This window comes from Schistocerca americana, chromosome 1 (genome assembly GCF_021461395.2).
Source record: "Schistocerca americana isolate TAMUIC-IGC-003095 chromosome 1, iqSchAmer2.1, whole genome shotgun sequence".
In the NCBI taxonomy this organism is placed as follows: domain Eukaryota; kingdom Metazoa; phylum Arthropoda; class Insecta; order Orthoptera; family Acrididae; genus Schistocerca; species Schistocerca americana.
The window spans coordinates 296372999-296399281 of NC_060119.1; positions in this window are offsets into that span (position 1 = coordinate 296372999).

The window sequence follows — 26283 nt, forward strand, 5'->3', positions numbered from 1 at the left end:
TGAATTCTCTCTCTCTCTCTCTCTCTCTCTCTCTCTCTCTCTCTCTCTCTCTCTCTCTCTGTGTGTGTGTGTGTGTGTGTGTGTGTGTGTGTGTGTGTGTGTGTGTGTGTGTGTTTTTTGCAAAATTAGAGTTCATAACATTTTTCTTGAAAACTGTACTGTTGAACAGGCCTTCGGGCACACATCTCGTTTTCAGATTGAAGTGTCTGTAGTGATTGGCTGAGTAAAGAGATAACTTGTTGACTATTGCATAATTATCTCCTAGGATAGGTTCATAAATTATCTGGGCACATTAAGATAGTAGAATGGCTTTAGAATTATTAAATTGTTTTCAGGAGATGGTGTACAGCTTCAATGAAGGTCAAAACCTCCATTATGCAATATACAGCTGTATCAGTACTTTTTATTAGACATTCTATACTGTGTGGATTCATTTAACTGAGACCGGAGTTGTGTGTGTGTGTGTGTGTGTGTGTGTGTGTGTGTGTGTGTGACTGAAAGCCTTCTTTGTCAGTCTTCCCCCCTCCCCCTCCCCTATCTGCGACTCAGTGTCTCTGCTATATGGTGAGTAGCGACTTTCCTGTTCATAATAGTGAGACATTCTATCTTGGTTGAGGATCAGGCCATCATTGGGTCCAAAAAACATCTCAGCTATTTATTTAAATAATTGGTATAACAGTTACAAGTAATTGTAGTGATGGAACAATATACATCTGATAACTTAATCCAATGGCGTCAAAGTATACCCGATGATGGTCTGATCATAAACCAAAATGAACAGTCTCTAATGAAATGTACTCATGCAGCTATGTACTGCATAATGCAGTTTTTAACCTTAAAAAATAGTGTACCAGAATTAAATTTTCATTCTGCAGTGGTGTGTGCGTGTGTTCTGGGAAACTTGCGTGCCAGACAGAGACTTCAAACAAGGAACATTTCAGTAAATGTTATAGTTAAATACATATTATAAACTCCAGTTTATCGTACATTAAATTGTTGCCGAAAGTGAAGCTTTCAGGGTGTGTCATTGAGATGAACTTGCTACGAATTTTGGTACTGAGAGAGGTGCTAAGATGGGCATCATCAGTTTCTCATTGTACCAACCACCTTTTTGGTGTACACAGACATCTCCCTCTTGTCCCCATTCCTCTAGTACATCTGTGTGATGTTTGTTAGAAATGATTGTACCTATTTTGTAGCAACTTAAACTAAATAAGCCAGCTTTACAACTTTCAAAGCACAAGTATAACAACAGTGTTTAAATGGGTATTTTGTAGGCATTGTTTCATAGATTTACCAGTTGTTTTGTTGTTATAAACTTTTCATTGAATGGCAGTGTGAAGGGTTGCTGGATGAGCGATCCTGCTGCTCCTAATAACTACTGTCTGATATCCTTCATTTCACTGTTGGGAAAGTATTTTTCTGGATAGTAGCCTTGGATGGAAATGGTGTGTGGATGACGAATAGTGCTAGCAAGGAGAGCAGAAGACCTTGAAATAAAGTGATACAGGTGAAATCTGGAGGTTAATGATTAGATAGATTGAGGAGATACTACATTAAACTGGGATGAAAAGAGCTTCTCAGCACAACTTGACTCAATGAAGGGATACATTGATAGGAGTAGCATTAGTTGTGCTGAGGCGAAGAAATTTGCGCGTGGACTAACGCAGAGAGCTGCATGAATAGTCTTCAGGCTGAGAACAACGATGACTATATTGCACCAGGTACTCAATCTCGGGACATATTTTGCATACGTTGCTTTCAAAATAATTTATTAATCTTGTGGTGCATGGTTTTCACTGCAGTGGACAGTGTTAATGGTAAATTCCCTGGCATTTACAGGCAGTCACAAGGCTGCAAATGTATACAGGGCACTACACCAAGAGGGTGTGGTCATTGCAGTGTACTGTGTGCATTTGCAGCCTCGAGACCAATTAAAAATTCCAAAGAAGTGGCAGTTAACTGCAGCCCACAATAGTTGTGCTATGCACCACAGGGTTAAGGTTGAATTAAACAGTGCATTAACAGTTTGAGACAAGCTGTGTAGGAAAATATCTGGCCTAGAAAACTGGACATTTATGCCAGTTATATAAAGCGTTACTGGCACAAATGTAAGGTATGTATGTTAAGGAGTAACACATTTTAAAAAAAATCAAAATTAAAGATTTATTCTCATATTATTAACCTTCAAAAAAAAAGGTGAATTATTGAGCAATTTCTTCCTCTTTAGATACCACCCATTGAGATTCCAAAATTTCTTGCTCTTTCGAAAAATACAGCAAAATGTGAAACCTAACAAGTAGACAGACAAAATTAAGTCGGTGTAATCCTATTGGCCCAGCCATTTGTGACACCAGTTATGTTTTCCAATGTTTCTTTAGAAATAATTCTAGAAATTGACAACAGAAACCAGCATCAGTCAAGGGACAGGTAGCGAGATGTGCATACATTGTTCTCATACGTAATGATTCCAGTTTTTGAAAATACATGGCCCGTGCATCGAGCAAATCACAACCTTACGTATATTAGGATGTAGTGTTACCTTTAACACAAAGTTGTGACCTTAACCATGCTTGAGCTTGGTAACAGTGTGTTACAACAATTAAAAAAGTGAATAAGCATTTTACTCTTACTACTTTCCGAAGTCAGTACAATAAAAATTGCCCACTTTGACATTGTATTAACGTCGAATCCCATAAGTTAAGACCATGCATTTTCCAAAAGATAAAAAATATGCCAAATTTTATGATGTGTCATCACAGCATATAATGAGCTTGATAGAAAATTCACGGAACTCTTTCAGTTGTGTGTCCTGGCAGTGCCGAGACATGACTTAAGATGTCACTTAAGAAATCTCTATCATTTGATCAGTATTGATGGTGCACTACAGAAACTCGCAAGAATATAGTAATTGATTGTGATCTTAAGGTATGCAGTTGAGCCAACTGTTTTGTGAGATGTACATACAAAAGAGGTATTATTTTAAACTACAGTGTAAAATTCAGATGCTTGATGCTGCAATATTAATTGGGAAGATGTTTCAGCTTTCCATTCAGAGGCAGTCCCCACTGAATGGGTCAGATATATACACAAATTTGCCTTTTTGTCTACATTCTTGGGTGTACATGTGAGGCAGAAGGTCGTGGTGTGCAATGTATGTATTGCTGGTGAATATCACCAACACCACACAGTATTCAAGTTCAAAATTAGTCAAGAATGGTTGAATGTGAGAAGGCATTAAGAATGTTTCCTGTCAAATAAGAAACAGGGGACAGTTTCCAATCCAGCATAATTAAGGGATCTGTGGGGGTAGCTAACACTAAGACTAGTTAAACAGCATAGTGTTTCCACTACAAGAAACTTCGTGGTCACACAGTTTCTCTAAAAGTTGTCACAGGCTAATTTTAAGCAAATGTGCTATATTTATGTGGTAGCAGTAATCCTTTCATGTAGAGAACATAATAACAATGTTCTAGGAAACCGCTTCCTTCCTATTCGCTTTAAGCACATTAAGGCAATTAGATTTTATACACATAATCAAATGCAGTGCGTAAATTGGTGCCCTCATATTTGCTACGTACAAAAGACGTGCTATCTGTCTAGAAACATGCCAAGATTGCACTTATATTGTAAATGTTGACTGTATCATTTGTCAGTTGATCTGGCAGTCATCCAATGCAGGATAAGTAGTTGGCAACTCACAAGGAATACCTTAAGTGTGAGATCACAACTTCAATATCTAGTAAGGGTTATTTGAAAGTGTTAGGTTAGCAATTATGACACGAAAAATATTAGCTGCTAATGATTCTCCCTGCGCATCAGGAGGGTGACAGAAAATGTGTGTCCAGTGGGTGCATAAATCAACTCAGTGGGATATGTATTACAGTGCTCAAAGTGGGCATCGTCAACATCTAAGAAAGGATCAGTACAAACTACTAACTTGCACTGTGAGCACTGAATGAATGGCATGCCACAGTGATCGCAAAGGTACGCACCATAAAGATCGAGGGCAAATTCCTTGAGTGAAGTCGTACAGGACGTTCAGCTAGGTATCCACTCTTAAAAATGCATATACAGTGGAACTTCGATTTTACATTTTCCAATTTTACATTTTTTGCTATTCTACACCATAAATTCGTTGGCCCTGTGGAAAAAACCATAAGGTAAATCCTGATCTTAGTAACACGTGCAAAATGAGATCGCCTATTGGATGTGTGAAGAGGGGGAGTGACCCTTCAGTGACAGGAGTGCAGGTAGGGCTGAAAGCATTTTGTGAAGTGCTGAAAATATACTTTTCGTACAGATGATGTGCTCTAACAGAGCTGTCACATGGAAACAGAACAAGGATTTTGCGATAGCACATTTCAAATATTTTAGTTTTCAAAACTGACATGATGCAGTTGGAACAACTACATACACTACTCATGTATATACTTTGCACCGCACACGCAACACACTGTAGATTGCAAAGATTGGCAGCAGTTATAGAGGGCATGAAGTGAACTGTAGCAAGTGAGCTTTCGTTCAAATTTAAATTTTACAGAGCACAGAAATTCACTGAGGTGACTTCTAATAAACTTGTAATGTCAATTGGTGAAGAAAACTCATTTTTTTAACGTTGAGTGTTGTGGCTTGTAGGAAAAACATTAGTGGCTTGTAGGAAAAACATTAAACATTAACGGCAATGGTGATGAAGTATGTCATTAAGGAGATGTCTGCAATAATGCTTGTGGTTTAACCACTTGGCTGTTTAATGTTTTTGATTCAATTCAACATTTTTGCTTTTTATTGGGGTGAGGAGAGCACCTCTGAGAAACTCGTGTTTTGAATGTATAATTTATGGTCATAGCATGTCTGGAAATGGGTAGATTACCTTGTACCCAGATAAAAATTTCTAATTCTTGGTGAACTATTACTTGCTGTTTTGTATTGTACATTTAATTTCCTTTACTTAGATAGAATTTGTACAAAGCATTGGAGAGGATTGTGATTTTAATCATATATGCCTATCACACATATTTTTGTTCATATTTGGGGGGGGGGGGGGGGTTAACATGTTCTTCAATTCAGCTTTTTGTTTTGTTTTTTAATGTCTGGTCTGCGCGAAAACGTAAAATAGGTGTTTCACTGTAGAACAATCTCAGGGTGACGAGAACCGATGGAATGTAATGGTATGCAACTGAACTTGAAACTTGAAACAGCCTGTCATGAAACTGGGTAACGTCAAAAACATATTTGCAGATAGCGGGAAAATATGTTTTACTTACAGACATCCAGAGGTTGAATTTGTCCAGCGGTTCCAGGTAGTATGAACTGCAGTGTCGCACACTTATTCAGGAGGGATAGTGGGCTCTAAAGGAGCAAGATTTTTGTTTGTAGACAAGGAATAAAGTAAATGATAGCACTCATTCCACTGACTCATCTTGCAGAAATGGTAATATTTAATCTGCCACTTCTTTTTCACTCTGTGGAATTACTTGTGTTCGTTTCTGATTAACTGTTAACTATGACAGCTGCTGTTGTAGATAAAATAAAATGTTTGCTTTATTTATTATTGCCATTGCTCTGCTTTGTATCAGCATCACTGGCACTGTAGCACTGTTGTGAGTTGCTCACGACTAAGCAGTTCAACTACACTCTGTAGCCCTATGCTGTGTTTGCCTTTGGATACCTCCAGTCCATCCCATTGTTGCCATTAGCAGCCAATATTATGGTTGCATGGTCGACAATAAGTGGGGTGCCGAATGCTGTAAACATCATTGACTTTTTGTGACCTCACACTCAGTGGGTTCCTTTTCAGTAAAATAAATGACAGCTGGAGTTCCATAGCCATTACCTTTTGCAGTTGCCAAGGAAATGTTGAGCCTTTGTCTCCAATCTTAATTATTCATGCTCTTTGGTACTCAAGAAGCCAACATCTGCTGTTTTGTCAATATATGCTGAAGTTATTCACATTAAGAAATAAACTTGCAAGTTAACTTCCAAGTAACATGTTTTCTTTAGTTTTAAGACTACCAAGGACTGACAGTAAACAGCAGTGGCTGCCGATACAGTTGTGAAAGTGTCAAAAGCTGTATGGATGTTTCCTGTCTGCCTTAATAGTATTGGATGCCTTCTCTCCGTACAATAATGTAACATCAAAGCATATGGCACTTATGTGAAAGAAGTAAAGCTTCTAGCAGGGAAGTAAAGCTTCTAGCAGGGAGGCAGCATACTGAGCAAAGCAAGATGTTGCATGGCTTGATGAGGCAAAAAGTTTGTTTGCAACAAAACTGAAACTTTTGAAGTCGTAGGCTGGAGTATTTGTAAGTAATTTAGTGATGCCGGCAGCTAACAGCCGTAATTGTCTGCATTGTAAAACTGCATGGAAGTTTCCAGAAGCGGTTTGTAGTAGAGATGAATTCACAGGTTACGGACTGCAAGTAGCAAATAAATCAAACAGTGGAAGAACCTGCATCACAATTTCGCTAGCTGAGTGAAAAAATTGACGTCTTCCTAAAATTAGACATGGGATCAAGGAAGGATGACGAATTCAAATGCGCACAGTACCACACTACTTGGGGTAGATAATACCACCAGTTAAGATATTACCTATAATCAGACTGTAAAAATAATGTTAGACAAATTTAAAAAATAAACATAAATGTATCTCATATGTATCTCATAAAATGGTGTGTGTGTGTGTGTGTGTGTGTGTGTGTGTGTGTGTGTGTGTGTGTGTGTGTGTGTTAAATCATTATTGAAGTAAAATATAACATGTTTTGAAACTACAAATGTATGTGTAAAGTTGGTGAGTTTCACTACTAGCAAGAAACCATGAGGGTGAAAGCTAGCCTGGCAGCGGCAGGAATGGTTCCCATAAATACAGTATAATCTTTCAAAATATTTCCTCCAACAATCTGCAGAAAAGTTTCAAAATTGGGAGAGCACATAAAAATTTCTGAAATCCATGCCGTCTTGTTCTAATTTTTGCAGAAGATTCATAGCAGTAGTAATGCCTCCCAAAAATAGTTCTTGTCTGGTAACCTTTGTGTGTACTGCTTTCATTTCTAATAACATTAAATTAGTTGCGCACATACCAAACACACTGAGGCGATTTTGTGGGACATTATGTTCTGATTTGTGTAGTGCAACTTACTTTGAAGATGTGGACACATGACTCTGTACAGCAACCCACAGTACAAAATATGTGCACAGATCTGTGAGCAGAAGTTACTGCAACTCTAATCTGAAGTGCTTCCTGAACGGCACTAAATTTTCTTACTTTTTCGAAGGTCATTCATTCATTGTCATTTGTTTAAAACACTTGGTTCTGGAGAGCTTTCTTTGCCTGTCATAAATCATTGACTCTTTTGGAACCCATAAGTTGTAATATTTTAACAAGAAGGTAAGTTGACATTCCTAAGATGACTTTGTTTTTACATAGTGCAACATCAGAAACACAGGAGCATGAAAGTTTTGTGTATTTTTAAGAGGTGGTAGTATGGACCAAAAACAGCCAGTCCACTAAACTTGGCTTCTAAAATGCTTATCTTTAGAACTATGAGCACTTGGGTATCCTTGATGCTGTGAAACACATCTCTTCTACTGCTAGCTTTTAGCTATTAACACACAACCTACAGATCGCAGTTAATAAATGTGGACACATTATTCCATCGCTGTGAAACAGTAGAGCTACTAATATAATCTGCTTGCTGTTACATGCAACCTGCACTTTAGAGCCAAAACTAAGTGCTGCTCAGTATGGTGCCTATTCATAGTAAAACATGCATCTGTCGTACAGCTTTGGGAATCTCTCACTCTCTAAAAAGAACTCCAGGTTGGTCATGGATGTGCTGGCAGCCATTGACGAAGTATTCGTGTGGTGTTTGTAATAGGGCTTGCTTATGTGAAAGATTCCACACATTCCCACAACCAAAATCTGAGGGATTAAGATACAAAAATGTGACTTGCTTAAACTTCTTCATACCAAGCAGGGTACTGCAGGACCCCAGCATAACTATTTTATTTGTAGCTAATGTTCTGGAAGAAATATGTTGTATGCAGTGGATACCATTTAGAAGTAGTATTTCAAATAATTGAATGAGGAAGCAGTGATGTGGAGTCAGTATGTTGAGAAATAGAAGGCACTGTGGAAGAAATACACATTTGAAGGCTTTATTGTAGGAAGGGACAATGAAGTGATTGAAGAGATTCAAATGCCAGAGAAACCTACATATACCAGCAAAAAATGGAATGATACGATGATCTATGTACAAACAACAAAGCAAGCGTCAGAAAAAGATATTTTGTTAAATAAAGTGTTCCTACGGTGACATAAAGTACTGTCTTACATTAGACATTCCCATGTTTTTCATTACACCTAAAATAGGAGACAAAATTGTAAAGTACACAAAACCAAAAAGCAGAGACAGTTTATAATTTATGGAATGCGACTCGTCCTTCTAAGAAACTTCACTTGATCCCAACAAGTAAAACAGAAATGTTTGGTTTTGTAGTGTGTTATTGTAACAATGGGAGCACTAAAAACTGAGAGACACCCACTTTCTTTGTTAAGATCCATGGACCCACAAGTGTTCCACTTACACAGGAACTCTTGGAGGGGGGAGAAAAAAAGGGGGAGGGGCTAACTTAGACTGGTTTCCTTCAAAAAAGCAAGCCAGGTACCCCTTCTAAATTTATAGTGCAATTGAAGGCACAGTTTTCATCCATGGTCACGTTCAATAATAATCTAACCCTAGTATCAGAAATGTCTGAAAAGAACAAGATCGTAATCCTTCAGATTTCTGGAAATCGTGATAATTGCCACATAGAAATGGAGTAGTTATTCTACACTACATTAAAACCAAAGCTTCTGTTGATACAATAGACATGATAATTGAGTGTTCATGCAATAGGATTACCATGCGATTGCCATTTGTGCTATTCTTGACCGTAAAAATTCATACTTCAGAATTAATTAAATGGCCGTGAATTCCTTAACTTTGACTGTAATATATATTATCTGCTATCCATTAGTGCCATATGAAGATTTATGCTAGACCAGGACTTGAACCTGTATTTTCTGCTTATCGCAAGTGGTCACAATAACCACTTTGGCTCTTCATGCATGCACCTTTGACTGACCCAGACATCCATGTCATGCTGTTTAATTATTTTCATAAAATTTTGGGTGTGCAGCCACATAAATTTCACTTCTTATGTTTTGGCTTATACTGTCCAGCTGTCTTCAGAGTGGGCTGAGCTGACTGACACTCCAGCACTTGCTCCGTCTTTTTTAAACCTGCAAACTGTGCCACTGTGCATGTGGTCATAAGTACAGAAGGCGCTGCACCAGAGATGTTTGATCGGTGGCGAAGAGGTACAATGTATGCGTGGAATTAACCTATGGCTGCAAGGTCGACCCATACAGTGATGTTGGTGTATCACTGCGAGCGGCATTGTTGAGACAGCTTTGTGAGTTTATTACAGAAAGAGCCAGATTCCATGATTTGTCCAAGCTGAGGCCGCTATCTGTATTAATTAAATTTGTTGCAACCGAATTTAAATTGCTTCTTCCACTGCTGAATTCCAGAAAGATGAAGTCAGACTAAAATTTTGAAGTTATTGTACAACATAGTGCCTAGTCAATACTATGCTATACCACCACTGATTTATTAGGTAGTAAGAACTGGATGTACTTGCAGTGCTCTGTTCATATCTCATGGACTGTACATATTGTCTGTCCAGTATGTGAACAGCCGCACTCACAGGGGATCTTTTAGACCACAGGCTTCTTAAGCAGAAAATCATATTTAACGGAACCCAGAAGTGCTGCTGTCTTTGGTGGAAGGCGAAAAATCACTTTCACTTTGTGTTTACTGAGAATCTGGCCTGTTTGACAATGGGCTTCCCACGTATGGCAGAAAAGACATTGTTTTAAAACTTTGTGTCTTCAGCATTCCTGGTGCCCACTATGGGTTTCATTCATAGTATCTGCTGTTCAGAATACCCATTGCCTTCAAAAACTCTTCTAAGTGTAGGAGCCAGTCCTCCACACTGCTTTCGTTAGCAGTGACACTGTATCAGAGTACTGAGAAAAAAAGTTGTCTGCGAAGGATGGTGACAGCTTTTTGCATGTAAATATAAATCTGTATGGTTCGGTTTCCAATATACTGCATGTCCCTAAGTGTCATCTATGTGTCATACATCCAAAAATGGAAGGCATCCATCGTTTTTTATTTGTTGTGAACTGAATTTGTCAGTGGGTGGAGATCAGATGATTTACAATATTCTTTTAATTTATCTGCACCATGGGGCCACACTACAAATTTCAACATACCTCCAAAATACTGTGAGCTTCAAGCTAGCAGAATCCAATGCGTTTCCCCCAATGTGCTCCATAAAGAAGTTGACCACCTTGGATGCCTTTGAGGAAATGGTGCTGGAATCTGGCACTTTCAGTAATTAACTCGCAAAGACGTCGCAATGGTGCAGCTCGCAGTGATACACCCATATCACCGTGTGGATCGACTATGCAACAATAGGTGTAATTTCATGCATATGTTGTACTTCTTTGCTGCCAATCAATGTCTCTGGTGCCTTTGGTATCTGTGACCACATGCACAGTGGCACAGTCTGCAGGTGTAAAAGGACGGAGCAAGTGCTGGAGTGTCAGTCACCTTAACTCGCTCTGAAGATGTGGAACAATAATTGCACCGTGAAAAAATAAGGATGATCACTTTGTATGGCTGTGGATCATTAAAGGTGTCTGTTCTTTCTGACATAGATGTAAACAGAAATACATATGTTATTTGGAAGACAGAAAAGCATCACTGGGAGGATCTTGCACACAACAGGAGACTTTTATTGTTGGATTTAGGACATGATCTGAAAAAGCCTTTCATGAAGCAAAGAATGCAGAAGCTGAATGGAATACCCACAAACACGAGAACAGCAATTAAGGAATTATTGTTAGGTGAAGATGCGAGCCCAGTGTTGGACGTTACGAACTGTGCCCTAGAAAGAAAAGCTGAAAGTGTAAAACAGTGTTGCATATCGTGTGTGTGTTTGTGTTTGTTTGTGTGTGTGTGTGTGTGTGTGTGTGTGTGTGTGTGTGTGTTACATGCAGTTATGAAAATGCATCAAAAAGTAAGCAGAAATTGGTCATTTGAAGTGAAGCATTTCAGTTACCAATATACACTACATTTGTGGAAAAACATGTAATAATTTACATAATATGTTAGAAACACAATTGAAGTAAAATTTTTTCACTGCATTCATATTGGAAAGCATTATTCTTTCCTAGTACTGTGTTATTATAGACTTCCATTTCTGTACATGTAACATTTCCAGCCAAACATTTCGCTTTTGATTACTCCTGTGCATCCCTCGGTGTACCGTGCTTTGCTGTATCAATGAAAATAATATTTTTTTGAAAATGTGATGTAACTGGATAGATAAAACATCTACTCGCCACCTGGTGGCAGGACAAAACCTGTTTATATGTTCAGGAAATGTCGAAGGTTTCAGACCCAATGGGAGACCACTTGGTGAGTAGATGGTTTTATCCTCTCTCTCTCTCTCTCTCTCTCTCTCTCTCTCTCTCTCTCAACTTCATTAAATAATAGACTTGTCAAGTTTGTTTTATGTGGCACAAGTTGCAGGTCATTCATTTATTAATTTCCAATAAAAAAAGTTAGCTGTAAATCACACTTAGTGTTCTTCATTTCTTCAGATCGAAAGCAGCAGGAGTGTGAAACATGATAACAAACTGCATTTCATGTCTCTGGCTTGAGACTATATTGCATAAATTCCAGTGATTGGTCTAGTGATTCTAAGGAAATGATACTTCTTAAGTCTTTCTGCCTATTTTAAGGCAACAGTGTGTGTCAGCTGAATTACGTATCTGAGGGGATATCACACTCACAAATGACACAAACCCATCAGCTTTTAGATGCAGACCATGTACCTATCTGGTTGCAAAGTTGAAACTTTGAGTTCTGGCTGATTCTCTGCAGAATCAAAATTTTATTAACAGTTGACCATCACTTTTGTGTCCAGAAGCTCATTTCACTGAATCCTTTGCAAGTCAGTCAACGTTTGAGTCAAATGGCATTACAGTGTGGTATTCTAGCAATGCTAAAAGCTAGCCCTTGTAGTCAATCATTTGACAGATCCTCCAGCCCATGGTTAGTCAAAGAAGACAAAACTAGACATGTGAATACAATGCTGCATACGTGTGGTCAGAAGTTGACCCTTTGCGCCAATACTTGGCCCATCTCGGAATTATTTGAAACAGTGCGACATTTCATTTACTAGTGTGATATGACAGTTTTTATTCCAGCATTTAGTGTGTAATGTTTTTTTCTACAGGATTTATTATTATTTTGGTAGAATCATATCGTCAGCACTGTTTATCCCTCCGTAATGATATACAGGAAGTCGAAAACTGCCATGACTGGCAGTGGAATATATACCTAAAAAGAGGCAGTTGAATGGCCTATGATCACAAGCCTTCAAAAATAAATGGAGCTCCTTTCGAAAGGTCAAGAGTTTCCGATGTCAATTACACAGTCGCATAATTGCGTGGCACAGCGTATTTGCTGTAGAACAGTGTTCAGAGTTTAACATTTAATGGTCAGTAAGAGCAAACTGGGATTAATGTTTAATATATGAAGTTGCACTTTGTGCTAAATTTGCAGGTCTGGAGCACATGATGATACTAGTGGGCAAATTTTCTGACGTTTCATAAATTATTACACCATCAGTTTAAACAGCTTTTTATAGAGCTACATGAAGATTATGGCAACATTTTGTATTACTATAAAATGTGTGTATTATGTTGAGGAGCATGCCTGGAATGATTTTGTTCAATTTGATTTGACCTCTGGCTTCGACGTCAGACTTGAACACTGTCTGTTAATAAAGAATCAAACATGAGACAATACTGCACTGGTACTCAAAGAAAATTTGCAGCCCAAAAAGCACACTGAAAAGCTTAATATCAGGTTGGGGCCTACTTCATTCTGAATCTGGACATAAGAATGTGTCCTTTAAGCTGAATTATGCATTTCAGTGTGGTTTACAAAATTCCTATGCTCTTGGAGTATCACGCACAGTAACGCCTGTTTTCCTGTGCTGTCTGGCAGCTGCTGAAATGAAACCATGTCTTAAGAGGTTACGGTAAAATATTATGAGTGGTTCTTTGAAAAGCGTTATTTTCAAAGGAAATTTTCTTTTACACTATAAGTACAATGATGTATGTGAGAATGTGCAATGAATTTCTGAAATCGCATAGTGTTTGACTCGCATTTAAAACTTAAAACTTTCAGGACCAGCCACTTACAATAATTTTGATTTCAGGTGTGAATGCCATTGTTTAAAATTTTACTGGCATATTTGTGTGATGTTCTTAAAGTGTAACATATGCTAAAAAGACCGATGTTACACGTGAAAGCTTCACTTCTCTTGTAGCTTATTAGTCGTCAAGTCCAGCATAAATGTGAAAGCTTAGCTGTTCTTGTAGCTCTACTATGTACATTAATTTAAACCATTAACTTCCCTATTTGTGCGGTCACATTATTTAAGTGATGTTGCTATTGGCCGAATAAACATGTCCTGTGCACTGAATATTTGCTGTGATTGGCTGACGAGATCAAGTGACATGAGCTATGATTGGCTTAAGATAGTGCATTGCAATCTGTTTCAATGCTTCGGAAACTAATGTGCTGTGTTTGGTGGAATTCGAATTTATTCTCATATATGCAGCATATCATAATATGAAAATATGCAGCATACATGTTGCTGCACATCAAAGATCCGTCCAAAATGCGTTTCCCTTTCCACACACCCACTCCCCAACCCCACCGCCCCAAATTTCATTTAGTTCTCGCCAGTGTATAAAACCTTTCCTATTCAAAGGATTGACATTTTTACAGCTCCGAGGGAAAGTACACTGTCGCTTATCATGGGAAAAGTGTATTTTCACCTGAGGAAAAGTGAGGAGATCTGGGCTTCTTTGTGTGTGTGCGTGCGTTTGATTTGATGGGGAAAGTGGAAGCATTTGGGGAAAAAAATCACACTGTGAAAGGGACATCTGACAAATAACACTATCCATTTAAATCTAACTGATTCCAGAGACAACCAATTGGTCTGCAGTGTAATTTCCGTTTAAAAGAGACAGTCTTTACCATCAAAACTGTCAGTACTGTAAGATTTCCTCTGGAAGTTTCCATGTGTCAATAATAATGTTGTAAAAATGTATCAAATTTTCAGTTATCGTACAAGTGTTATTGCGAAAGTGAATAACAATTAAGTGGCAACCTGAGTGACGAAAATCTGCAGAACTTTTAAGTCGCTACATGTTCTCACTGTCTGTGCTAGCCATAACTTTTATCAGGTTTTTTGAGGAATGTAGCCATTGCCATGTTAGTAGAACAGGTTTAGACAAAATTAGATTCTAAACTTGTATTTCATCCCTAATGCCTTGCTTTAGAGAAACTTTGTTTCTTCCTCTCTTTGTACATCTTAGCTTCAGTGCTGTCAGAATTTTACAGAGAGCACTGTGTTGTGCACAATATTGCTGGAGTAATCCAGTTGCAGACATATCTTTTAATTGTTCTGCAGAGGTGTTCTCTTGTACCATCATTTTATCACAACATTTTTAAATTTTTGAGTTTCCTAACGTACCATAATATAAAACCAAGTTACACGCAAGCTGTTCATATCTCACGGACAGCTGCATTGACATCTAATGCGGTGCATTTGCGGTTCCTTGACGCATCTCACACATGGTGGCTTGGTTGTGTCGAAAGTGTGCCGAGAAACTCACATATGTGCAGTGCTTTTGGCCGCTATTCTACCAAAATCTTGGTGAGTGTGGCACAAAGGGATAAAGTGTACAAAAATGTTGTGCTGAATGGCAGATCCATCACTAAATTACATTTCCTGCAGTTCAGTTAGTATTTTAAGAAGTTGGCTAGTTCTACCACAAAACATGCCTCGTGTAGTTACTGACAACGCAGATGCCTTTGTGCCATATTTTGTCAACAGTATAAATCACCAAGGGATGCACAGTAACTTGACTGCTTTCAGTGTGAAAAAGTTGCATGGAATCTTGAATAAAAAATAATTTTCTGCTGAATCTATTTGAGCTTCACCAAAATTCAGGATTCCATTTAACAGTTTTAAGGCACTGTGTTTGTTCTTCAAATGAAATAGTGAATTGAATCAAATTTTTATGGGTAACTCCAGTTCAAAATCTTAAACAGGCAGTTTGTTCTCAGTTGTTTGCACTCGCCGACTAGTAAACATGTTCTACTGGGTCAACATGTACAGATCAGAAAGTTATGACTCTTGAGACCTTTTTTTTTTTTCCCCCCCATGACAATTGTTCCACTGATGAAACACACAGTCTCGTAATGTTCTGCTGCATGTTGTTGGGTCTAATAGGTTCCAAATTATTTTGAGTTACGGCACTGGCGTAATGATAAATGGCATAAACACTCATGAAGTGCATTCTGCATGACCCTACAAGCTCAGACCAATTGTATCTGAGGTCAAATGATTCTGATAAGTAAATTTCTGGGGTCTAACTCACCCTGATAAACAATGAACATCTTCAAAAGGCTTAGTCACATTTGTTTTGAATTCTTACCTCATAAGAGCCACAGTGTTTCATTTGAGGAAAATGTATTGAAGTAATCATCCTAAAAATACTAGGCACTCGCATGTATGCAGGCTCAGGCAAGCTCATTTGTGCATTTTTTCCACTGTGTAGCCAAATTATTAACCTCATTTTTCAATTCTTTGGTTTCATAATTATTATGGAAATAATGAACTCCACAGCAGTCACATGGACTAGTTGGATGCCAGTACAAATTTCGTAGTGATCTGATATACACAATTTTAAGTTTGCACAGGAAGCCTGTGTAGTCAGTAGTTTTATTACTTTGGTTTAATTGAACATTGCTGTGTTACATTGGAATGAAAACCACTTGCATGTACTAGTTTAGTAGTTACAAAGTTCTGTTCGTAATTCACTTAACACTTAACATCCTGCATTTCGTATGCTGACTTTCTTCATTTAAAATTATGTAGCACCAGAAAAGGAAAAGAAAGGGCTTAGGGTTTCATAGAAGCTCGTACGTGGATCTTCATCAGATGACTCGGAATCATTTGTCAACTTATTAGTCAGCTCATTTGACATTTTGTGATTAGTTTTGACCAGCAGACATTTAGACGGCAGAAGGTAGTTGTGGCGGCACCTACCAACATTTTTCAGAACTTGTGCTTACTTTGCACTCGATTCTAAGCCGCAGGTGGTTTTTTGGATTACAAAAACAGGAAAAAACGTGCGGCTCAGATTCGAGTAGATACGGTACTCTTTCTACCACTCCCCTTAGTTTGCAGTCAGTGCTGCCACCAATTCTTGTCGCTAGGGTCAGGGAGGCACGAGGAGTGGTTTGTTTGCGTCTGGTTCTTAGAGACAGTAGAAGCAGTGGCTGGAGAGGGCTGTCGTGTGCATGAGTTGTCAGAGTGATTGTATGAATGTGTGTGCGCTCTCATTTTCTTTCAAAAGCTGTCATCCAATTGATGGACCATTACTTGTATGTGAAGCACATGGCTATGAGGGTGAACTGAGAGCCTGAGTGCCTTAAGAATACTTGTAATGAGAGTGTCAAAGATAGAGCTGTGGGTGTTTCAACCATTTCCTGTCTGAATACTTTTAAAAAAAATCCTGTATTGCTGTCATTTGACTGGCTTGTTTCTGCCTGAGTCTGCTGATACTCGTAACTTCCCCTACTATTTAAAGTTTTTAACTTTTCATGTGGTACATAACACGGGCAGAAAACATTAAGACACCATTTTATGAAGAAAGGGAGTGAGAGCTGAAAAAAGAAACTGGAATTATTGCCATTTAATTAAGGCTCAAATACACAGAACATGCTGTTTCCTCTCACTTCCATCCACGGTCAAACAGTCTGGTTTTTGAATAGTGCTCATTGAGTGTGATCCTGTTGCTGTGCAGTAAACATTAGTTGTAATTCCAGTGGCAATCAGCTATTGATTTTATTCTCTCTGTCTGAGGAAATTAAGAAAGCAGTTATACAATATCGATAGTGAACAAGACTTCAATGAATTTCAGGGTTACGAAGGAACTACGGTCTTGACAATTTCTTCAGTTGTTTCGTAAGTCCCTTGAAAATTTCAAAATATTACACAAGCTCATTGAATCAGAAAGTTCATGTAATTGTAGCTTCCATTGTTAATCATCCAGTCAGAAAAACATAAGTGGACATGTAAACTGCAGAGAATTTCATTAAATGATTTCCCAGCATTGTGTACAGGCATAGCCCTGCATAGGAATAATAAGAATTGTTGGCCATGCAAGCATATTGTTGTATCAATTTAACTATAATTTCCAAAACACTCCTTCGGTCATTTATATTATACAAGTTCACATTTATTTAGAAACATGTAGAATCAGTCAATAGCTGTTTTATTCAGAATTGTACCTATCTCTCCATGTTGCCATCTTTTTTGACATATCTTTGTATGGTATGTATCACCCCAAAATAATTTTGCCGGCACCAAATAAATTAATCTTTTGGTTCCCTCTGACATTTCTTGCAATCCCTCTCCAGGTCTCTGTAGAAAATTTCAGCTGACCAGCTGCTCTCGCCATCAGCAAGTGTGGTCTAGTATGAGCATTTTTACTCTGTCGACTGGGACAGTGCCATAGAGTGCAACATAGACTGTGAGTGCTGCCTGTTCCCTGTTTGAATAATCCTTTAGAATTCGAGATGTATGAAGGTTTTCAAAGCAATGGTGGCTACATAATGATACTTCAATAGCAACCTGTAATACTAGTTTTTATTTTTGTTTGTATGTGTTCATGGGCGAAAATACTTTCAAGGTTTCTTTTGTAGCTGCACTTTACAGAAACTCCACTTATTCCTGTTGAGAGATGTTGAGAAATCATCATTTGTTCAACTTAGTGGCCATAAAAAGACAGTGGCTAAAAGAGGGTTGGTCACATTGGCTGCCATTATTACAGTGCCTCATGATGGTAACTGTTCACTCTAAAGCAATTTTAGTGCCTATGAATGGTATAATTTCCTATTCATTGGTTGAACATGTCCATGCTTTCATTACAGGAATGTACTCTGTTTCTGATGCAGACCAGGTATAGATAATGTTTCATCACTCATTTTCCTTTTAAGATTGGCGTTTTTGAAGTTGTGAGCAGTTAAGAGAACTGTCCGAATGGCAGGCACTCACCCAGGATGTAGAAAGTTAAGGCCTCTTGTAATTGGTCTTTCCTCTTCACAATGTCACAGTCCTTTCCCATTTTTGTCTGACTGTACCCACTGTATAAAGACCAGTGAGCCTACGAGACTTCATTCAAATTTTGAAAATTCTCAATACAGTTTCTCCTCCAAGAGAGAAATTGAAATATTCTTGTTCTGTAGTTTTTTTCTATATGAACTTCAAATGTAAAGCAAAGCATTAAGCACCTGAACAACAAACTTTAGTAGCCATTCTTTTCCAATTTCATAGGCATAAATTTTCTGGTGGGTGATTGGTCTATTTAGGGTACCATGCTCACAGCAACATCTGTAACATTTTGTGAAAAATAAAATTGCTTCAAATGAGCAATGAACTCATCTATTGTGTGTCTTAGTTTACAAATACGGTCAGTATTAACTGTACTTCTAAGAGCAAGCTTCACATTGTCAGTGCAGTCAAATTCTTGGCAAGTTTCTTGAACTTGCCTTCATCATGAGATCTGATAGAGCGGTGACTTGGAGATGTGGGCTGCTGGGCCAGTGACGTCATCTCGGGTAAAGCTTGTCTTAACCGTGAAGACTATGTGAGCAGCAGTAGGTGCCCTCTTTTCCTCTGAGTGTCATTGTCCAGTTAAAACTCCTCATTTTGAATGCCTTATCTCCATTGTATCTTTCTTGTATTCCATAGACATTCGGTTCATCACAAAAGGACAAGAAAATAGACTAATTTATCATAAGGAGTAAAATGGAGAAATATGTTAGCATTTTAGTCCATCAAAGCATATTGTCATCAATAGGCCCAGTTGCGTTTAGACTTACTGCATCTTCCATCCCAATTGCTTCAGTCACTGTCTTCCAGGCTAGTATTAGGGCAAATACTGCACTAATGATATAATGCTGTATTACTACCTCTTGATTCATCGAGTGTACAGTGTTATAATGTTCCCTCTTCATTCCATTCTTTTTTTAAATTATAAGAAATCAAGGAAAAGTGGACTCATCAACTTTTTTCAGGAAAAAAATATCATCTATTTCCAACACAAATTGGCTTCATGGCTTCAAGTAGTTACTAAAACTAGTGGCAGAAGGCAGCACCATATGAAAGACACATGTTTCTTCTGTTGGTCATGGGAGGATCAACAGACATATGAAAAACTTAATGACTGGATTCTAGTTGAGAATTCATGGTCTGGTACTATATTTAACACAATGCTACAATAATGTTGCTGACAAACCAAATTTATTTATATTATCTATACTTGTAGACTGTTAGTACTGTTTAATTTATAGACTGTGTTGGTTGTAAATATAAATGGAGAAGGAGCCCATGTTCACTGCTTTCAAATTGTTGACAAATATTCAAGACGTATAAATCATAAAAGGAGTTGTGTTTTTTGGATTCCAGACATGGTAATTAGTTATTGTCACAGTTGTAGATACTGGAGTCCCTTAATTTTTGCTTCAGGTAAGTTCATGTGCCTCATAATATCCCACCACTCCAATGATCAAGAAAATTCACTACAGTTGAGATTGAAAATTACATATTGTAAAGCCACCTACAATTCAGAATAGCAAGCTTCAGTTTCTGTAACAAATGTAGCTCTTAGAAATCTCTCCGTCGTATAAATTCAAGTAATTGATTACCACCAGCATGGGGGTGAGAACGGTGTAAAGTTCCTGAGGAGCTCAAAAGTTAAATTTCAAACCTATGAATACATGCACTTGCTGCAATAAATGCTAATTTGCGGTGAAGAAGAAAACCTCTCCATAATAAGCAGTTTAGTAACACAGTCTTGAAAGTAAGAGAACTTTGTGATCCACTGCATAGATAAGGTGTGAAAAGTGGTTATTACAAAATTAGTGCTTTTGTGAGACACCATTGAAGTCCACAACTTTCTTTCATCCAAAAATTGCCTACATAGGTTGTGATATCAGTGCACTAATAAATAGCTTATCATCATAGAGTAGCAGCACACTATTATTTCTGGATGGGATGGAGTTGCTGCATCAGCATTTTAAGATATTCGTAAATTATGAGGTACCCTTCATGGGTTGTACTGTACTTGGTAATGTGAGAATTGTGTGAAAACAAGTTTCACAAAATTAAATAGGCACCCCGAAGTTTGAAGCTAATTTCGATAATCAGAACGGTAAGATGGGTGGGTGGTATGTAATAATATTTAGAAATGGCGTAACTATCACTGTCGGAGTGCCTGAATTATTTTTTTATCATTTTTATCGATTTAGTACAACGCTACATACACACGTGCGAGGCATGTAGTTTAAAATGGTAGTACAGTAAAGGCACCGAGTGGCGGGGGAACTGACTGGAGCGGGGCCGCGTCGGCCGGGACAGTCTGGCTCCAGGCCACTCCCGGGTCAGTCGACTCGCATGCACAGCAGCAGGGAGCGGCACACACGAGAGCTCCACAGCGACAGCTGCAGCGACGCCAGCCAGACGGCGCCATGCCGGCCAGAGCCGGCACGCAGCCACAGAGGTAGAACAAAGAGTGCACTTTCCGTGCGTCTGCAGGAAGCGTGCCAAGCTGTAGTTTGTTCAGTCGTCTAGCTGAAGGTGATAAACGATCAGCACGATCTATGGTTACATAGTTAGCCGTGACATGACTACATGGAACTGACACACCTAAGTGAGAGACAAATGTCGTCTATTGATTTGGGTAACTGACAGAGAAAATAACGTCCTCCGTCATTTTTGAAGACAAAGGAATTACGTATAGTTCTTGCAGTGTCCCAGTATAACATCTCCCTCGCAGCTTCTGTTCCGTAATAAAAAAAAAAAAAATTAAATCCTAAGGTATCTTCAGCTTACAAACTGCAAGATATGTTGTGGTTTCGGTGAAGAGTGCACAAGAAAATAGTGGTACAATAAGTGAAATAAGATTAGTGTAGTTTTTAATTTTTAGTTAGTTTAGCAACTCTCACTGTGTAAAAGTTTTGCTGTAGATTTTTAATAACGTGTGAAGTACTAAAACCAACAGATAATGAGCATTTGTAATTTTATGCCTACATGAGTCTGTTTGTTAAGGAGTTCTAATTGCTGCCTACTTTTTACCGACCGTCTGTTAACTCGTTATTTTGTCTTTCATGACAATCCGCTTATTCCTAGCAATCAGCTGTGTATATTCTGACGATCTTGTGTAGGTACACACAGACCAGTAAACCATTTACAATTTCTTAGTAACAATTCAGGACTCGTTTGTGGTATTTCACAGAAGTGTTCGCAGAGAAAAGTTACCGACTTTTTTTCGTTTTTTACCCAAGTAGACTATTATATTTTTGAGCACTGAGTGGTTAAAGCCTAGCTCTTACCTTTACTACAATTCAGCATCTTGAAGAGCACGAATGACTTGCGTAACATTTGCTATGAAAAATCCGTGAAAGGTCTCGATATTGCAATGTTAAGGTCACAATCTCATAAAAGCTAGTACATTTAAGGAACTCCGCTGAAGAAATATGAAAAAAAACTGTGTGTGCTACTTTGGGGGGAAAAGACACGTGAGAAATATTTAACAAATTTCGTGACACCTTCAGCTGATATTATTTTTATTTGACGTACAGCTGTACGGGAGAAAGTGTATATGTAAAAAGACCGTGATGTAATTTAACATAGATTGCTGTTCAGTATGATATTCTTTTAAATGATTGTGAAGGGTTTCCATAAGCATACAAGGTGTATAAAATTTGGAAGTCGACGTTAGCTGTAGAGGGTCTTTTTTGTGAAGATTAAATCTTTTAATAACCATCCTATTTAACAGCGGTTGTGAACGTTTCATACACTGCTCGTGGAGGCAGCTTGCAGGTGTATAAATTTTTCTGTTTTTTCTCTTACAAGCAAAAAGGGTTTGGATTTTTGTTCTACAACAGCTCCTATTATCAGAAAATGAAGAGAATGCTCACTAAAATAAATGTTTTCTATGCTTTACTAGAGAATATTGGGAGTGAAATTGCTCCTTGTGTTAGATGCTATCACTTCAACTCCTCTCGCCATTTGGGCCTTCCACGCCTTCTTATAGTGCTATCCCGAATTAAACTTAGTGCCTTGTGACCCCATGTTAGTGAAAAAGACAAGAGTCTTAGTGAAAAAGACAAGAGTCAGTCACTCTCTCTCTCTCTCTCTCTCTCTCTCTCTCTCTCTCTCTCTGTCTCTCTCTAAGTGAGCACATTCGTCGTGAAAAGAAATAAGAGGATAACGCTTGTAATGTATTTTTGTACGAATATGACGCCGACGTGATCGATCGTGAAGTTTGACAGTTATCCTTGAAAACTGAAGTAGGTCATGCAGCCATCACAGGGACCTCGAAAGGAAGCACAAGGATAGCATGATATGCTTGTACGCCTGCTCTCTTACCGTGTCCACAGCTTGGCACTTTGTATGAGGCATCATTTGGATAGCTAAATGTCTGTAAAAAGCAGGTTTCGCGGTTTGTATGTGGCACGTTGCCTAGTTTGACTGGAGAAAGATTGTTTGTTAATGACGCACTCATAACGAAAATTTAAATTATTCGTGACGTGACCGTATAAGCAGATTCATTCGCTTCCTTCGTTCTTTACAGATAACTACATGCCTAGAAACTTTGTTGATTGGTGTAAAAGAGGAAGCGGATACTTGAGGCTCGTCATGGTCTCTACATCAAGTGGAGCTTGTTAACTTTGCTGCTGACTTGCTCATGCTTATTTTACGGAAGTGTTGTAAGGAATTCGGCACAAAATTCTTATAAGTAATTGTTAAATGTAATTGGACCCAGCTGACGGATATATACGCTAGTTACAAAAATCTAGTGTCTGCGGTTTGCTAAAGTCAGGAGTACAGTGAAATAGCCAAGAGTTTAGTTTCACACCTGTTTCAGTAATTCATTTCCGCCCACTTGTGCACTTAGGATTTACGTAATAATACTGTTAAAGCTATTAAAAACTAATTGCGACGAGATTCAAGTGGACAGGAAGAGTTAAACAGTGAATACAGTAAGAAGCACTTCCAGGAGAAAGAGCTCGCGTTCCATAGTAATAACAACATTCAGTAAAAGTAAATCTGTCATAAGGCTGATTTGAACAAATCGTTTTAGTAGACTTTATCCACGTAATGGCGGTATGCGTTGCTGCTTCCAACCTGAGAACTGAGTTACTTAGCCAGTTGCAGGGCTAGGCTTCCGAACTACGATGCGACTTCGCATTTTTCACGAGAAAGAAGTGAGGTGAGGTGAAAGTAGTAAATCGTAAAGTTTCTTCATTTCTTCAAGTGCTGGTCAAGGAATGTTAGACATTTATGCCAGGACATTCACCATGCTTCGGAGCGCTTCTGGATTGCAATTTGCGATGTAGCGCTGTAGCCTGTCTGTACTTTTTTCTCGTTGATGGTCGCAAAAGAACGTTATTTTAGCGTCGGGAATATAAAGTTACTGGGCGCAGTATGTCTGACGAATGCAAAAACTTGGGCATTCTTTTTGTTGTTCCACAAATCCTGACGTACACGTCGTGTTAAAGGCGTAGCGTAGTACTTCCGTGTACAGTATTTATGGACTGTACAAATTTATCGCAAGAACATGTGTTGCACAACGCCATCGGGTTAAATCTAAGGGCTAGATTTCCTGGTCTCGGTTTGGAATTCCACCATTAGCTTAATTACCCATAGTTTAAATTAGATTCCCCTACAATCCTGTTTCGTGGCTAGTTACGGCGCATCTGAACAGTTGTGGATCGTCATGACCTTCATTAATTTGGAAAGGAAAGAAATTTAGGGCTTATTTTCCGTCGACTACGAGGTCATTAGATACGGAGCACGGGCTCGGATTGGAGAGGGAAATAGGTCTTACTGTCGCAAACGAACTTCTCTGGGTTTTCCCTTAAGCGATTTAAGAAAACCAAGGAAAACAGAAATTTCGATGGGCGAACCGGGGATATGAGCTGTCGTCCTGTCGAATAAGATTTATCTATATATCTTAAACTGCACCACGTTGCTCGGTCATTATAAATTCAGTGTTTCATTTTGTCGAAATCCGGAAGTTAAAATTTTGCTGCCACAGGTTTGGTGTCCAAACCATACGAAAAAATTGCGCGACGCGAGCCTAATGGTATGCGTTAGTTTGTGCAGTGATAAATGCACTGGACTTCATTCGGTTTCTTTTCCCGCCCAACCATCCTAATTTGTTTTTCTAATTTGCGTAAGGGGAGTTCAGTATTATAGACCAAAATTTTTTTTTCGTCTATTACTATTTGGAATCTGCTTTGCCATATTTAATTGCTGATTCATAGAGCAGTTAATGTAATTTATTAAGATGCTTTGCTCTACTGTTTATTGATACAAAGAAAAGTTTGTCCATTTAACTCGTTTGCCATATAATTTAGACAGCTACTTCTGAAGAGGTCTTTTTGCGGTTTTTTTTTTTAGCATTTCAGGTGTTGATTTGCATGTAATCACCGTGTCTGCTTGTAAGTGAAAGTGTTTCTCGATAAGCTGTTATTTTGTTGTGCCGACATGCTATCAACAAAGTGTGGTAGAAATCTTGGGCAGACACTGAAAAATAACCGACCACTTTCAGCAGAGTAAGATCAGACTTTGGCAGATGCGTTGATTCGTTCAACTGATGCTGAGAGATACTTGCATAAGCATGTCCATATGCTGTTACGAAACAAACCATGTCCCATATTGCAGCGGAATCCCAATTATGGTCTTCTGGTGCTGTCACAGTGGCACATCGATTGCCAGATGCCGTCGCCAAAGGGAACACGATGACATCGGCCAATAACGTGGCCCCAGTGCATCCGATCTCCGTACCCAGCTTTTGGCGTGATGGGTGCCACGGCAGCTTTGCGCATTCTGCTATTTAAACTATTCCATTGAGTGTGAATCAGTTATAAATCTCAAAAAAGAATGTCATGGGTACCGTACATTATGTCCTTGCTAAACAGACAAGTTTTACACTAATATATGAGATGAAGAAAGAAACACTGTATTACAAAAATTCTCTGCAGATCTTCAGATAAATTCAGCAAAACAGACATACATCAATTAAACTGTAATGGCTGACATTCAGTAAGTGTTACAAATTTTAGAATTAGATATACTCCGAACACTGAAAAGTGAAAACATGTACTACACATTTGCAAACCAACTCATATAACAAAATCGCCACACTTGTGGTGTGGAAACACCATTAGACAGCTACCCTCCTACTAGTCAGGTGCTCTACAATAACTTCAAGCATCAAAATTGGCTTGTGCCAACTTTCACCTTCGATCATATATTTTTGAGGTTATAGTGTAGCTTTAAAATTTCCAATACAGGTTGTGGCTGTGTTGCAGATGAAATGCTGCATTAAATGTAGACTTTAGGGTGAAATAACTAGACAGCCACAGAACACACACACAGTTAATATTATTAAATTTTTAAGTTCTAAATTTGTGGTTTCTAAAGACATGATTTCAGACCTTTGAATCTAAGGCATATCCCTGTTGTTTCCTACATCCACAGGATGACACACACTCACTTCTTGTAGTAAACGTAAGACTTTTTTCTCTCTCTCTAGAAACACATTTATTTGGATTTTGCTGATTGTCATCCAAAGTATGTATGTTCGGGCATAGAGTTACATTGCACAAAGACTACATACATTTTAGTGTATCAATTTCAAAAATTCGTAGTACAGCGGTAGTGTTACTGCCTAAAACGCAAGGGGGCCTGGATTCGATTCCCGGCAGGGCATTGGGTGTTCTGTGTCCATCATAATAGACGCTTAAGTCACCGAAATGGCGTCAACTAAAAAGAATTGCAATGTGGCAGCCAATCCCCGAAGGGGGTATCCCGGCCAATAAATGCCATATGATCATTTCATTTTTATCATTGGAATCCTCCGATGTTGTCACTGTGGCCACAGCCCTGCTGTGATCAGGGATCAGAAAGAGGCCTTCACTGTTACTAAGGAAGTGATATAAAAAAATAATAGTGTTAGTTACTCGTGTGATTTATGTTTCTGTATTTGAAGTTTTCTGTACT